Here is a 6,000-nt window from a genome sequence, read left to right on the forward strand (position 1 = left end):
TGTGTCCTAAGAGTCCGAGAAGTCACCAGCGCTCATAGTGCTTTTCTGGGAGAGAAGCCAGGGAGACAGAATGCCTGTGGCCTCTGCCTGGGGGGTCTATTTGAGGGAAATTGTTCCACCCTGGTCATATTTCAGACTCTTTCAAACGTGTCCAGTCCTTCCATACACACAGTACATGCACACAAACGTACCATTAGCACATGCATATTTGCTGGAGGACAATGAGTGCTCCACGAGACATATGCTATCCCTTGCACACCTTGTGTTCACACCCTGACTCCCAACCTCATGTTAGGGTTACTGGCTAGATGTCACGCCCCCTCTCAACCCCGGACCTCCACACGCACCCCTAAGTCATGCTCCTCAATGCGCGCTACCCTCCTACCCAGCCCAAGGTCCTAGTTTCCAATCTGGCTCTCCACGTTGACACCTGGGGCTTATGACACTACTCCACCTCCCAGACTGGATCACATCCAACGGCAACACCCCAACCAGATAGCCCGCAAGACGACCCTGAGTTCCCTGGGAACCAACACTGGGATAGCACACCACGGGTCTGCTGGGTCGGGCTTGCTCTCAGTTTCCACATCCCCAGCGCAAAAGAGTGAGCACCCCAAGTTCAGGGCAAGAACTGCGACCCAGGAATTAGAGGGCTGCAGAGAGCCTGCTTGCTCCAGTGGCCCTGAAATGTGTCATTGAGATGTCTAAAATAGACTTGACCATGGCTTAGGCCAAGGCCCGGCCCCTGCAGAGCCCTGGCCGCCTTGCTGAGGTTTGGCTGGAGCTGACTTGGAGAACTATGTGTCAAATGCACGATGTACGACAGCGCTGGCAGCGAGAGCCTGGAACCTGTCGGAGCTAAAGCTCTCAGGGGTGAACCTGAAGCCTGTGGCCAGGCTGTGCTCCGTGCTCTCCCACCCCCACTGCAGCACTACAACAGGACTGAGTCTGGGGGTGCGGCTCCCGCTAGGTCCTCATTCTCCTCCACTTAGCTTCCTACCCCTGCAATTTGCACCTTCTCCTGCCGGAGGCAGAGGTGCTGATGAAAAATGAAAAGCTCTGACCCATCCCACTTATTCCAGGCACACGTGTTGTGCCCATACCTAGCCCACGGCCGTGACCATGCTGGACACACCCGTGGCCCAAGGCTAATCCTCCCTCAGCCTCCAGCTGGGAGCCAGAAACAGCTCCTGGGGCACCTTTTCAGTCTGCACTTTCATCCCTGCTGGTCAGAAGGAAGAAGGCCCTGTGTGCACTGAACAAGGCAGAACTGAACCCAGGGGGTTCTGGTTTTGTCTGCCTCCAGGAGGACCAGTCCCTAAAAGCAACAGGGAGGGAAGGTGTTGAAGATGATGTCTACTCTGAGGGCTGACCCAGTGTTCCAGGGGCTTCTATGGCCAGAGCATGCCCACGCAGGGCCAGTGAGCTGCGCCTGGCCCCCCGGCCCTTCCTGTGCACGAGAGGGAAGGCTGCAGGCTCCAGGGACTTCAAACGCATCTGGGTAATCCAAACAGGGTGTGGGAGGAGGTCAGCCAGAGCAAATGAGAACCATGTGGCGTCCGTTTCCCCTCTGCTGGCTGGCTAGCACAGGGTTTCCAGGCAGCGGGAGGAGGCTGTGGGGAGGAGGCCAGGTTGGATCCAGAGAGCATGCAGCCAGGTGCCGAGATGTAGATATGTGGGTACAAGGGGGTGGGGTCCAGGTGGGGAGCAGGACTCTGCTGGGCCCAGGAAATCAGGGTGATGGATCAGCTCCTCTGCCTATCAAGTCTTGTTCCAAAGGAAAGACAAATGGATGGAAAATTAAAGGAGGTGACAAAGGGTGAAAAGATGCTGTGGAATACGGATATGTGGCTGACCTCAAATACAAGAGGAGTTACCTGTGAAAGCCAGGTTCACTTAACCAGACATCAGGTTTGGACCCAGGGGTAGAAATTCTCAGAAAGAAGAATCTTAGCTCAACAGGCTCTCCAATAATGAGCGCTTTCCAGGAAAATAAGGTAGTGAGCCCTCTGTCACTAGGAGTGTGTAAACAGAACACCCACCTGCCTATGATGCGATAGAGGGATTGACTTCAGCTTGAGGTGGGTGGCTCAACTAGACAATTTCCATTCTGTGGTTCTGTAAAATCCCAGGGAAGAGTGGGGGAGGTGGAGTATTCTGCACTGAGAAGGGGATTTTTCTCTCCCTGGCTGTACGAGGAGACACTGCAGTGTGCTGCGGGGAGTGTGGGGAGGGATGAGGCGGCAGCAAGGTGCTAAGCTGCAGTAAGGAGCCCTGGGGGGCTCTGCTCAGCCTGGTCAAGGCAGGACTGGTTCCCCCTTGAACCCCAGAAGGCAACCTGCACTTTCAGTCCTTGGGGTCAGAGGCTGTGAGTCGTGGGTATGTGTGTGTGGAGGGAGGGTTGCAGGGAGGGGAGAGATTGGAAGTTAGCAGGAAAAAGTATCTGGTGCTAGCAGCCTAGGGTTGGGGACAGGACACGGGAGGAGGGCCTCTGTAGCCACAGTAGATGTGTGTGTGGGGTGGGAGGTGGAACAAATGCGAAGCGTCAGAAAACACCCCAAGATTCCAGGTGACTTGGTCCTGTTACCCATTCAGTCTAGAAGGGGCCCATGGCCTGGGGTTGCAGCCACCATTGATGGTGAAGGGCATCTCTCTGGGTTGGTTTATGCTTCAGGAAAGTAGAGAAGCTCCAGGCACTTCTGCTTCATCTGCCTGTCTCCCCAGAGCAGACAGAGAACTACCCCTAAGACCTACTCATCCATCCATCCGTTACTCTCAGAAGCAGAGCCATGGCTGCCATGTGAAGAGAAAGCCTTTGCTACAGCGGTGAGAACGAGGCAATGCCCAATGGATAGAACCAGGACCGGGCTGGGGCCCCAAAATAACACTAAAGCCTAGACTGGGAAGGTAAATTTCCGCGCAGGGAGAGAAGAAATGTTCCCCTCAGTGTTAAGCTTGAGGAAGGCAGGAGGCCTCACAGCTGGAAAGTTCTATGCCAGCTTTTATCTCTTCTCCACATACATGCTCACCTGCAGACCCCCACACCTCGCCACAGCCCTTCCTTCAGCCTGTGACTCTACAGGCACTCTCCGGTCAACTGCTGTGCCCAAGGGAAGGCTAGTGAGCTTAGCCTTGTCTTCATGCTCCTGCTAGGCCTCTGGGGAGCTCCCGGGCAGGCTGCGGGAGTGGCTCTGGGTGCAGAGCCTCTGACCTGAGGGTGCTACTTGAGCCTATGCAAATCACCTGTCTCCTCTGGGTATCAGTTCTTTTCAGGAGAGCCCACTGTAACTTCTCTACCCAGCCAGACCCCCACCCAGTGCACTGAAGAAAAAGGAAGTAATTTCTTCCCTCCCCCTATTCAAAGGGTTCCAGAACACATTCTCTAAACTAAACTCCACCCTCACCACTCCTCCAAAACCCACATCAACCAACTGGCTTAGAGATGGACGACTTCCTGGACTTCCTCCCCCTCTTCTGTTTGCCCTCAGCCTCTGAGGGCCTAACTGTTGTCATGGCAACCCCTCACAAGGGTCCAGACACCATGAGGAAGTGGCACTAGGAACTCCAGAGGCCTGGGTTCCTTTACACCACAACCTTGGGCTGCTTTAGCTGTTCTATTTTGTCTCTTTGCCTAGAGGATTGAAGGAAGGAAAACTGAATGTGTGGCGGCTCAACAGACTGATTTTGCTTTGAGATCCTTAGGTCCAGGGCTGATGAGGCAGGAAGAGTGTGGTTTGGGATGCTATTGTTTATTTAAATGGCCTGGGACATTTTCAAGGTCTGATCACCTTAATCTGCATCCTCCTTCCTAACCCTATAGGTAGGGAAGAGCCATGGGGTGGGGGTGGGGGGTCCTCTAACATTCACAAATGGGGAAACTGAGTTCCAGGAGAGGTCACAGAGCTTAGAACTTCCAGGCAGGGAGCTCCAGATTGCAGCCTCTGACCCTGCCCCTGGTTCCAGGCCTGGTGACATTTCCTCTTAGTGTCAAACTGCCTGGTGTAGATTATCGGCCAGGGTCCAAAGGCATCTGATTGCTGACATTGGCCCATGTTCCCCCGGGCACTCATCCCTCAGCCTTCCAAGTTTCCAGGGGGAACCTAGTGGGACCCTAGTTATTTGGCAGCTTCCAAAGCAAGGGAAGGGGTAGGGAGCCTGCCTAGACCATCTGGGTTCCAGCTGATTTCTGGGAAGAGAATGATCAAGTTTCAGCTCTTCTTTTTTATTCCAGAAAGGCTCTTATTTGGGTCTGCCTCACCCCTCCTCCCTTACCATCCCCTCCCCCCAAGGAATTGGGTCTTGGCAGCTTCTTGGGTCTGGGATGGTGCCAAGGAGTGTGTAACCTTTGACCCCCAGCCTCCCAGGTAGGGAAACAAATGCTCTGTGTTTTTACTCAACATCCTGAGGCATCAAGGCAGCCATTCTTCTCCTCAGAGGCCACCCTGCTCTCCAGTGAAGGCCAGTCCTGACAACCTGGAACATCTTCATAGGCTTGGAGAGTCTGACCCAGCTCTACTGTCTCCTGGCCCCCAAACAGGTCAGTCTCCCCTCCACCCCAACTCCCACCTTCACACGGAAGAGAGGTGTTACCTGAAGACAGCAGCTCCCCCCTCCCCCCCCTCCCGCTGTGATGCCAAGCGTTGTCCCCCCAGACCTACCTGCATGCCCCACCCCCACCTTGGTCCTCACAGCCCTAAACAGTCCAGCCTGATTGCCAGACTTACCATCTCTCTCCCCCCACCAGAGATCTTAGCCTCTCAGCCCCTCTATGGGGTCATCAGGGCAGGTTGGCGGCCTATGTCCAGGGACACTTGCTTTGGTCACACCCCTCTTGACCTGCAGATGCCACTTTCTCAATCAGGCCTCCCAAATGAAGCCAGTGACTTAGGAAAAGAAGGAGAACCTGCCTTCCATCACTAACTTAGAGGTGGCTCTAAGGCCCTAGAGACTTTGACCCTGAATTTCCCCAAGTGGGATGTGGTGGGGAGGTGTTCTCTCCTATCTCCAAGGTTGCAGAGAGGCTGCTGCACCAGTGTGCTTTGGGAAGGACAACTGCTGAACAGGAGTGAGCAAGGGACCCCAGCTCAGCTCCCCCCTCATCTCCTGCCCTCCACCCCCATCCCCAGTCAGCTCTAGGACTATCTGTCAGGGTTTCTGAGGTTACTGCCTCTTGAAGAGCAACTAAGAGGGCTTCAACCAGGCAGCCAGATCCTGAGACAGTGCTGGGTCTTTCAGGCCAGGGGACAGCCCCGATCGGCTAAGTCATTCCAAACAGGTGAAGCCCTGACCTTGAAAAGGGAGCTGTGCCCTCTACTTTTCTGAGTCGCTGACACTCCTTTCGCCTCCCCAGGAGACAGTCAGATGCTCAATTCCTCTCCTCTGGCACCATCCACACCCTGTCCACCCCTGCTTCTTAGTGCCTGGGGAATGTTCCTCCCCCAGCCAGCCTGCCTGGTGCCCCCTCTAGTCTCAGCCACAATTCAATGATCACCTCCTTAAGCTTAGAGACCTCTCCTTTCCAGTCCTCCTCTCACACAGGGTCCCCTTTCAGCTTCTCCATAGCCCTCTCGGTGTCTGGAATTATTTTATTTCTTCATTGTCTGTCTTACCCCATCAGACCGTAAGCTCTTTGAGGACGGCACTCAGCGCGGCGGTGACACACTCTCTTTGCAGTGAGAGGCTGCCCAGATAGCTTCTGTGCTCCCCAACCCCCAATCCCCACTCGTTCCTGCTGAGGCCGAGGCCTTCTGGAGGGGCTCTCCGAAGGAAAAGGCTGCTCTTCCCCTCTTTGCCCTTGTCCAGTCTCCTAACTGTCCCTGCAAAGTCCACACGCGGCCTGCTATGAGAGGCTCCCAATCCAAAGCTCCAAGAGCCTCTTGCCCCTGGTCAGCGGTTCCTCATACTGGCCCCTCCGGGGTCTGGGGATCCTAGGGTGACAAGAGCGGGTCCAAGCAGTCTTCTCCGGCTCTGCATTCTCCAGAGCTGCCAGTCGAACACCCC

The 6,000-nt window shown here is 55.1% G+C and overlaps 1 protein-coding gene and 1 long non-coding RNA gene across 5 annotated transcripts in view; one reads left to right on the top strand and one right to left on the bottom strand.

Moving 5' to 3' along the window:
- The window catches only part of NAV1 (neuron navigator 1), a 183,949-nt gene that overhangs the window by 152,524 nt on the left and 25,425 nt on the right, over nucleotides 1-6,000 (bottom strand). The window lies entirely within an intron of this gene.
- On the top strand, nucleotides 2,137-5,786 carry LOC144238303 (uncharacterized). Of its 2 annotated transcripts, none has more exons than XR_013337066.1 (4): nucleotides 2,137-2,379; nucleotides 2,675-2,907; nucleotides 4,435-4,537; nucleotides 5,618-5,786. It is a non-coding gene; the product is annotated as an uncharacterized LOC144238303 (long non-coding RNA). The 2 variants fall into 2 exon arrangements; XR_013337067.1 differs by having other exon boundaries at nucleotides 2,675-2,826.

Source organism: Crocuta crocuta, unplaced genomic scaffold (assembly GCF_008692635.1).
Source record: "Crocuta crocuta isolate KB4526 unplaced genomic scaffold, BGI_CrCroc_1.0 scaffold318, whole genome shotgun sequence".
Classification (NCBI taxonomy): domain Eukaryota; kingdom Metazoa; phylum Chordata; class Mammalia; order Carnivora; family Hyaenidae; genus Crocuta; species Crocuta crocuta.